We start from the raw sequence: 11016 nt of genomic DNA on the forward strand, positions 1-11016 counted from the left end.
TTACCATCAAGTAGTTCGTTTTCTCGCCCGTCTATCGATATAATAAAAAAGGTATCATAACCGATGAATTTGTGTTCAAACCTGAGCATTGAGCCTAACTGACTTTATATGTGCTCAATTTGTGTCTAACTCTATTCATGCTCGGTGTGTGAACACCGAGAGGGTCAAATTCCAGTCCAATATAATTTTGTCAAATATGCATCCACAAGCTATATCGAAGGCCGTGTCGGAATAATTTCCTAAGCTTTTCCTTAGAAAAAAATATTTTCTCATTAGGGTTACAGTTCATGTTGTAAATATTTTGCTTATTTGTTAAACCACTTCAACAAAAAATACGAGTATTCATAAATTTGTATCAATATCAGATACAACAATAAATATTTTTTATTGCATACACGCATAAACAATGTATAACTTCCATTTTTGCATATATAATAAATATAAAATACAGTGATTTAAAATTTGCATTAATATTTTAATGAAACGTAACCTTGTATTTATTCTGCATTGAGTCACTTTTAACGTAAAATTATATGTGAAATGTCATAATCGTTCGAATTGAAAGCGTTTGCTTCACTAAACTACATTTTAAAAAGATCGTTTGGTCAGCAGTTGCACTTTGACTTAGCCTTACTTTACTTCGCTATTCACTACGAAGTTACGCTTCTCTACTTTAAATTTTTATTTAATTATTATAAATATAATCTGAAGTCCTATTTCAAAACGAATAGCCGAACAAGTAAAGCACAATTATTTTTATTTGAAATTTATTTATTCGGCGTAAAAAATTAAAACATATGTAATTAATTTTATAGTAACAACTCATTTTTTTGTTTTTGGCATGTGAATATATCTCTCAATAGGCACCGTGCGTAGCGATGACTCTGCCATCTCGTGACTCATATTCAAAACTTTTACCCTCAACGAAAAATATTTCTGAATTATCGTGTTAATTTTTGATAATTTGAGCTATCGAAATGTATTGTTGTATTTCTGGATGCCGTAATACAACCAAAAACAATTTTAAGGGTGTAAAATTTTACTATTTCCCTACTAATAGTACTCACATGCCATGGCTTAGGGATAAAAGAATGAAATGGATAAATGCAGTTATAAAACACACGTAAACACAACACCTTCAAGTATTTAAAAAGTGCTATTTGATTTTATTTATATAAAAATCACCAATTTTGTGGGTAACTGTTACGGAAGACAGTTTAATTTTCGTCGATCGTTGAATCTAACCTATAACCGTTGTTTCTTTTAGTAGACATCCAAATAACTGGTTCCCATCTAAAAATACTAAATAATTTATTGGCAACAGAAAATCCGAAAATCCTCAACACCCCTCGTATGTACCTACAATTTTTCCTGGTGAACAAAATATAAAAAACTTGGATAAAAAAATTCAAAGATTTGAAAGACACCAACGTCGAATGCAAGCTGTATCAGTAAAAGAAGATAATTATGAGATCATTGTTAATTGGTAAAAAAACATGTTTTATAAAATTTTGATCATTGTAAAATCATATTTACAGACTTGACAGCTGCCAGCCTGCCACCAATGTGTCTGGGAAGTTTCTTTTTTTTACTCGCACGGTGTCTCTATTGTCGGGATTATAACGCCCTCTATTGTTTCTGCACGGTGCCTATACTCTTAAACATATACTTGACAGGGAGCATTCGCAGGTTTAAAATAATAAAAAAAAATTAACATTCGTCCAATTGATTTATTACTGAGAATTTCTTTTATTTTGATCAAACATTATCTTACACATTTTGTTATTTTTATTTTCTCCAAATATGTTTTAAAAGATATGTTTACGAAAAAGATTTGGTACAATAGTACGAACTTCAATCAATCAATTATCTGATTGGAATGATATCATAATTGCATATTAAATTCATAATCATTATATTAAACAATATTATGGAGTGTAACTGTTTTTCCAGACAAAGCAAGGACGGACAAACTATATTATAAATGAAAATTCCTCGCCTGTCTAAATAGAAATGTTACCGCATTGTTCTATTCTTGTTTACTGTCAAAATTTAATAAAGAAACGCTTAATTACTCGTTATTATTATTATAAAAATATATATGGTTGAATCTAGGAAATCTAGGACTATGCGTCCTAAGATTAACAACCCCTCAATGGCTCAGCCTCAATGAATTAGCCACTATAGATTAATTATATAACCTGTTGTTCATACAACCTCTCTCCTTATTGGGTTGTCTGGAAGAAATGGCTACTTAGCCATAAGATTGCCCGTTGTACTCTACAATATTATATATAATATTGTAACATATTATAATGTGTAACATGTGGTGTACAATAAAGTATAAATAAATAAATAAACCATTGAGGCTATCCAATAAACACTGATTACTACATAAAATAATGTAAGGGCTATTATTTAAAAGTTCCGAACAGTTCACGACACTATATGTCATCTAATTAGGGCTAGCCATATGGAGGAATTCTCTGGTGAACAATAAAATGAAGATAAATTAATGAAATCTGCAATAACTTTATACTTTTTCATATTTTTATTTATTTCTTGGTGGTAGGGCTTTGTGCAAGCCCGTCTGAGTAGGTACCATCCACTCATCAGTTATTCTACCGCCAAATAGCAGTACTCAGTATTGTTGTGTTCCGGTTTGAAGGGTGAGTGAGCCAGTGTAAGTACAGGCACAAGGGACATAACATCTTAGTTCCCAAGGTTGGTGGCACATTGAAGATAAGGACGCTGTAAGGAATAGTTAATATTTCTTACAGCGTCATTGTCTATGGGTGATAGTGACCACTTACCATCAGGTGGCCCATATGTTGGTCAGCTAACCTATACCAAAAATAAATCAAACCATATGGAGGAATTGGTGTCCAATAATATGAAGAATCTGGTGACCAATAATATGAAGAAAAATAAATGAATTCTGTAATTTAGTAACTTTATACTTTTTCAGATAATATGTTATGTAATCGGTGACAGTATCGCACCTATTGAGGATATTAGTTTAACAATGAATACCTTTGACATTTTAATTTTATTCAGCTGCCTAAAGACTCGAGGTCGACAGTAATAAAAACGCGAGGGCGCACGTATCAACCCTTGGGTTGAATATAATAGGTCCTAAGGAACTCGTACGCAATAAGCCTGGAATCTTTTAACGAAAACATGTATTCAGCCTTTATATTCCTTTCAAAAATGTTTAACGTAATATTATCTTTATTATATATTGTTACATTAAAAATTATTTTCATAATTTTAACTTTTTTTGTAATTATATAAAACGTCAAAAAAGTGTCAATTCGCTAAATTCCGTGCCATTGACCCATTTCCCACTTAATCTATGTCGGTGTTGCTAGTATAACGCTTCAACTTGGCATTTGCTAAAACTTTAATTAATAAAATAAATTACATTTATTTTAAAGGTGCATTAAAACAATTATTAAAATAAGATTTTAATCATCTAATTCGTTTGCTGAATTTGATTAGAGGTCATTTCACATCGTTTCAGATTAATTTAATAGCTGTCTTCCAGTTTAAAGGTCAGTTCTTCGATGTAGGTGTCGGAGTCTAGTTATGATAAATTTACTTTGCCTCATTTTTGACTTTTCTTAATTTTAATAATTATTCCAAAATTATTTCCCTGAATTAATTATGGATATAATTCCTTTTTCATTAAGGGTATTTTGGTAGTGATACTGGTCACACTCGCTAACCTTTCAAAGGTTCGTGAACTTTCGATTATTATTATATATTATATTATTAAAGTTTTAAATCGAAAACCTCTCACTGTATTTGGATAGCGACATGTTTCCAACACGTTGGGTATCGTTGTCTTTACAAAATGAATAGCCCTCGACAAATAACTTGAATGAAACCGGAATAGTTAACAATACACTCACGAACCTATTAGTAGGAAGTCATCCTTCCTGAGACGAAGTATTTTTTGACTATAATAAAATAAGGCAGAATATTGTATGGTATAAAGAGTCGAGATGGCCCAGTGGCTAGAACGCGTGCATCTTAACCGATGATTGCGAGTTCAAACCCAGGCAAGCACCGCTGATTCATGTGTTTAATTTGTCTTTATAATTCATCTCGTGCTTAGCGGTGAAGGAAAACATTGTGAGGAAACCTGCATGTGACAAATTTCATAGAAATGCTGCCACATGTGTATTCCACCAACCCGCATTGGAACAGCGTGGTGGTATATGTTCCAAACCTTCTCCTCAAAGGGAGAGGAAGCCTTTAGCCCAGCAGTGGGAATTACAGGCTGATGTTGTTGTAGTTGTTGTTGATTGTATGGTTAAATATGTAAAAATAATTTATGGGAGTTACATTGATTATACTTTTTTGATAATTGATAATAATCGAAAAACGCATAAAGCGGAAAAAAGAAATAAATGAAATATACTACAATTTACATTTAGCATTTCTCTTCTTCGGGACAAGATGTTGTGCTGAATATACTTTTATCTTTATTTACAAATACAGTGTACACACGTGAAGTTTACACACATCGTAACGCATATCGGTAAAGCTCAATTGGGTAAAATCAACAACGAATGTCCACCTATTACGATTATTACGAAATAAAAATAATATAATATTTAATAAGGAATAAATATTATATACCAAAAAAGTTTGGTACTTATTCTTTGATTTATATACACGCCACGGATAATAATATAAATGTAATAGTATACCGTTGAAAATACATTTAATTTAGGAAAAATAACGAGTTAATCGCTTGCCGTTTCTTCTTGATAAAATCTAAACTTCGAACCGGCAGAAGCACTGAATTCTATTTAAATCCTACGTCAAAAGTAATAGCTGAATTCAATGAAGAATAATATATTGATTAAAACAACAATAAATTTTAATTATAGTGGCGGACGAATGGTTACCTTAATAGTCAATCACCAGTGTGACTACAGGTACAAGAGACATGACATCTTAGTTCCCAAAGTTGGTGGCACATTGACGATGTAAGGAATAGTTAATATTTCTTACAGCGTCATTGTCTATGCTTGATGGTGACCACATACCATGAGGTGGCCCATATGCTCGTTCGCCAACCTATACCACAAAAAAACCATTGTCCGTAGGCAATGGTGACGTATTCTTACAGCAATATTTCTATATTGACACAAACCTTAAGAACCAAGATCTTATTTAGGGACTTAAACCAGTGTAACTACAGGCACACCCTTGTACCCATAGTTACACTGGCTTACTCAAGTAATTTGATGTAAAATTAAATACTAAAAGTAATAAAGCTTTACTTTTAACTGACAAAAAGTTTAGTCGAGAAATAAGAAACATATATATTAAATCCATGTCATTAGTTTAAATATTATGATATATGTACATTTTTACAGTTGTAAATAACGGTTTTTAAATACATAAATTCGACAAAGTTGTAACCTAAATCTGAGACGGATAAGTCGATTACTTTATCAAAATGGCACACTTGCACGCGAACTTGAAATTACGTGAAGAAATTATTTTATACATACATACATGTAGATTGTAGTAAAATTGTAAGGAGATTTTTTGTTAGATTTTTTTGTGTCCTAGAAGCAGACTATATACAATAGATGGTTATCTTAGAAATGTTACAAGGATTTACAGTACACGAGAGAGATGGACGTACGTACGTATGTTGTACATTTTTCTTTGTTGTAATAAAGCGATGCGTGACTATCATAGCAACAATGACCTCAGTTGTTTTCATTATGATAGATATAAAATAGTCTAAAGGAACAGAATCTTAGATATTAGATATATTATAATATTTTAGAAATCTGTTATATATAACGTTTATATAACGAAATATAACGTAAGATATATAACGTTTGATTAATACATATAAAAAGAGATCAGTACTTTTTTATTTGTGTAATGAAAATAATTTATATTTCTTTAAATCGAATAACATATTATTTTTTTGTATGTATTATAAACATATTACTATTGTTTGTAACTTATATATAATCATATACGTTGCTTTCCACTTCTGAAATATATATTTAAGAATTCACCAAATCATCCACTTCCATTAAGTGATGACTGCAAAATTAACATAAAAACAATACGTATGCAAACGAAAATCATGCTATAGTTGCACACAACATGACATATATTCGCTTAGCGTTATTTTTTAAATGTGTGGTCACTTTAAGAGTAATAACAACGGACGGGTAAAAAGAATAGAAGCTTAGGTTTTATTAAAGCTCGTTCGTCCAATAATGAGCCTGGAATAGCACTGTTATTATTTTTTATAGCCGTTGAAAATACGTTGCCGAAAACTCTGCCTTCGCAGTACTTAACATTTGTCTGTAAAAAATGTAACTGCGTTTTATTCTTATTACTTTTTGAAAATTATATCTTATGTTATAAAACTTTAGAATATTTTCAAGTCTCTATAAATCAACGAGGCGCTGGTTGGCGATTTGATTATCACAGATTTGACCCGCATTCTCTCCTTATTCTCGTGAACAGTTATTACGAAATCCTTAGATTTCATTGCCAAGTTTTTTTTATTTATCATTGATTAATCTGGCAGATGTATAATAAGGTGTGGGTGGTAAGCATTAAACATCACTCATTTACTACATACATCGGTCTATATGTCATTATGAACGTTTTCTTACATCACAATATTGACACCAGCTCTGGAAATTAAGGAGTGACGCCTTTGGAACGCTGCCTTGGAACATAACAATAAAAAGCTATCCTGTTATAAAACATAAGTAGAATGAGTGTTAAGTGGGTGATACCTACCAAGGCGGGTCGGCACTTCCACCAAGTAAGGTCAACAGAAATATAAGAATTTCCCGCTAAAAACATTGGTACAGTAAAAGCAACGAACACTACGACTGTCATATATGTCTTCTGCGCTAACGCTCGCGAGTTATTACCCAAGCTTGTGTTGTATTTTCATGTCCCGGAGACACAAGATGAGGCGTTTATTTATCAACTAACCTTGCTTGGGTTATTCATTTTTGTAATATTTTTTTCCTGAATTTGAGTATCCACTTATACTATACATTATAATTTTATTTTTTAAAACTGTAACAAACAATTACAATCAAATTAAAAAACAACAAAAATTATACCTAACTTTTATTTTAATGTTTATAACATTTTTTATTAGCAACAATTATAACAACTTTGGATGTGTCAAATTGCTATTTTTTCAGAGTAGGCAATTTTACGACCTTGTAGGTCGTAAAATCGCCAAAAAATCCATTGTTCTATAGAATATACGTTGTATCATGTCTAATATTTTTTTAGGAAGATCAATCATACAAGCGATTATTTCGACGATCCGTCATCGTTTGTTCAGCAGTTATTTTTAAAGTGACGTATATAGAAGTTTATTGTGACAAAATCGAAGAAAAAATTATAGGTACATCAAAGTTTCTGCGTCTTTATTAAAACTTAAGTTAACTTAAATTTGAAACTTAGATACTTTTATTTTTTACATAATTTTATATATATATATATATATATATATATATATATATATATATATATATATATATATACATCCTACAACCTTTTTGGCGTCATGCACGTGATGCATCATTACGACGTCCCCAAGTTCCCCTTAATTTACTTAACATGTCTTAATGAATACTGCTTAATTTTTTGATTTCCAGGTCCTTGGGATACGTTGTTTTCCGATATAAAAAAATTCCACGATATTCGTCTTTCAGTCATGCCCAAACACTTTTGAACCCCTAACCATGATGATACATTTAAGGTATCCTAGATATATTGATCCTAATTTACCTATGGCATCGATTATTTTGCGTCTCACAGGATGGACTGTATTTGGAAGTGCGACGTTGCCAGCTTTAGGTTTGTTGTCTCTTTCTTTTCCTATCGCTGTTCTGTTCAAACAGTTCAACGTTTATTTTGTTCCAATATTCATAAGGCTTATACATATACGGATGTCCGATATGTTATAATGTGTAAATACGAATCTTTTGCTTCCTACCCATGATTACGCCGACGACTGTTATCCAGATCTCTCACGGAGGATCAGCGAAAAACTTGAGCGATTTCAAATTTTTTATATTAGATTCATATTTGGTTTGCGCTAATATGATCGTGTCTCTCATTTTCACTCTTAGCACAAGTGGCTCTGCCCATAAAACTTCATCGGAATAATTATGACTTCTCTATCATATTACTTTGTTGTTGCATTTGTTATCGCCTGTGTTTTATTTCTCCTGTATGTCATAAAAATCTACCTACCAAATTTCATATTTACGATAATAAAATGATAGTATTTATAATAAAATTAAATTACTGGGAACAGTGCTTTCATTTTATAGTTGGTAGCATACAGCCACATAGTACCACCTAAAATAGTACTGTATGCTTCAAGATCACGATCTATCGGCTATTGTACAAGGTTCAATTTTGGGTCCCTTTCTATTTCTGGTATATATAAATGATCCGTTTTATGTTAAAGGTATTTGTGATATAGTGTTGTTTGCTGACGATACTTCACTGATTTTTAGGGTTGACAAAAAAAACTGACTATGACGATGTGAACGGTGCATTATCACAGATACACAATTGGTTTACAGTAAATAATTTAGTTTTGATTGCTCAAAAAACAAAATGTGTAGTTTTTACCCTACCCAATGTTAGAAAGCATAATTATAAGATATTTATAAACGGTGACCGTCTTGATGTAGCCGATACTACGGTGTTCTCAGGAATAGAATTGGATTCCAAACTTCTGTGGAGTCCTCATATGTCATCCCTAACAAGAAGACTCAGCTCTGCAACATACGCGTTTAGAAAAGTTAGACAACTAACTGACCGCTCGTCTAGTATATTTTGTTTTTTTTCACAGTATTTGTCATATGGCATATTACTTTGAGGTAACGCTGTAGGTATTGAATCTGTCTTTATTTTACAAAAGAGAGCAATCCGGTTTATTTATAATCTTGGAGCTAGATACTCTCTTCGGGATGTTTTTAAAAAAGTAGGAATACTCACTGTTGCGTCTCAGTATATTTACAACGATATTATGTATATTCACAGTAACATTGATCACTTTGATAAAATCAGTGTTCATCATTGTTTGTGCACTAAAAGTAAGGATAAGCTTATAACACCAAGTTTCCGACTCCGCAAAGTCAATAAATCCTTCTTGGGGCAAGGTATCCGATTCTATAATAAAATTCGGCAGAAATTTTTAACTTTGCCATTTCGTAAATTCAAATCGTTTGTAAAAAATACATTGGTAAAAAAGGCATATTATTCGAAACAAGATTTAATAGATGATAAAAAAGGGGGCAAGTGCGAGTTGAACTCGCGTGAAGAGGGTTCCGTACGATGTTACCTATATGTTTTTTTTAAATCTGACCCAAATTTGTTTGTGGTAACTAAAAAAAGTATGAATGGTCCCTGATTGGAGAGGGATATTACTAAATATATTATCTATTGTTGAATTTTGTCTTGTTGTATATTCTTGAATACGCGGAGTAAGACCGAGTGACAGAAGGTATTCTGATATTTCATTTTTTGATTTGTCCTTAAAATCAATATTAAAGTCACCGGCAATAATAATCTTTTCGTTTGCACTAATAGCCTTTTTAATACATTCGACTGCAATTTTCGGAAGACATCTTGGTGATTTATATACGGTTAAAAATTGAACACCAAATGCTTTGAATTGAAGACATTCACAGTGTCCACCTCCTGGACTATCTATAAATAAACCTTTATTGGAACCGTCATCTAATTCATTGACGTAATTACAATTTATATATGCTATTGCACCCCTTCCGGGATTTGCATTCAATACATTGGGACCGTCTATTCTGCACACTTGCTCAAAACCTTCCAACTCAAAATTGTCGCTTCGAGAGCCCCAAGTTTCTACGAATAATGTAATATGAGATGAATGAATTATACAATCAGCTTTTACATCTAGTAAATGTTTACGCAATGATTGTACATTATGAAAGATTATTTGAATTTCATCTCCTGGTGACTGTAAAACTTCGAACTGGGGTATCAATTTATTTTCTAACAGTCTCATCATTTCCAAATGAACTGCACTTTTTTCTGATACCTTTGCTGGGGGATTGAAATTACCATCTGATGTAACCAAATAAAGGCCACTAGCTGAAGTAGCTCGAGAACAGGCTACATATAACATTGATCGCTTCACATTTCTACTCAAATGAACAACTATTTTTTCCATAGTGCAGCCTTGAGATTTATGAATCGTCATTCCCTCAGCTGGTACTACTGGAAATTGAGACCGATGTACCTTGAGGTTCGATGACTTCCATTGTTTCACTGTATACGTAGAAGTTTCTAGCGGTGTCCACTGAGATTCTATATATGCATGGTGATTCCGGGTATGAACCTCAAATTTATTCCTTGTCGCAATACCGACATTGTTATCAAACTGTAACCACAATCGCAAAGGTCTTCTTTCATTAGTAGTGATATGGCGACCATATTCTATAGCTTTCAGTAATCCTGTAGTGCCATTAACTAGTCCATCAGATGTATCTAGATTTACTGTTATCATATATCGGGCACTTATTTTCACATACAGTATCTTAGGCAAGCCGTATGTCTTCATTGTTGGTAATGCGTTCACTGATTGTAATGCTTTTTTTTTTGCTATCGGATTGGGTGAACCGGAAACTATGTCTATAGCCTTGACAGAACAACCTTCAGTATTCATTAGTGATAATTTTTGTTTGTTGTAATTGTCCACTTCTTTGTTACTTGCAAATAAATGTATAGCACCATCAGCATCAGCAGGTAAGCTGCTCATTTTGAAACACCGCGACTTGATAAGTTGAATATCAATGTGATTCATATTACCAGTAGCCATGTTATTCAAAGCAATAGCAAAATTGAGATCATCCCTCTGACGCATTATTTTAGTCATCGGAAACAGCCGAAATGGTTCCCACAATGGTGCACCAGCTAGAACTGCCATCGGATTACGTC

Source organism: Vanessa cardui, chromosome 11, assembly GCF_905220365.1.
Source record: "Vanessa cardui chromosome 11, ilVanCard2.1, whole genome shotgun sequence".
NCBI classification, from domain to species: Eukaryota; Metazoa; Arthropoda; class Insecta; order Lepidoptera; family Nymphalidae; genus Vanessa; species Vanessa cardui.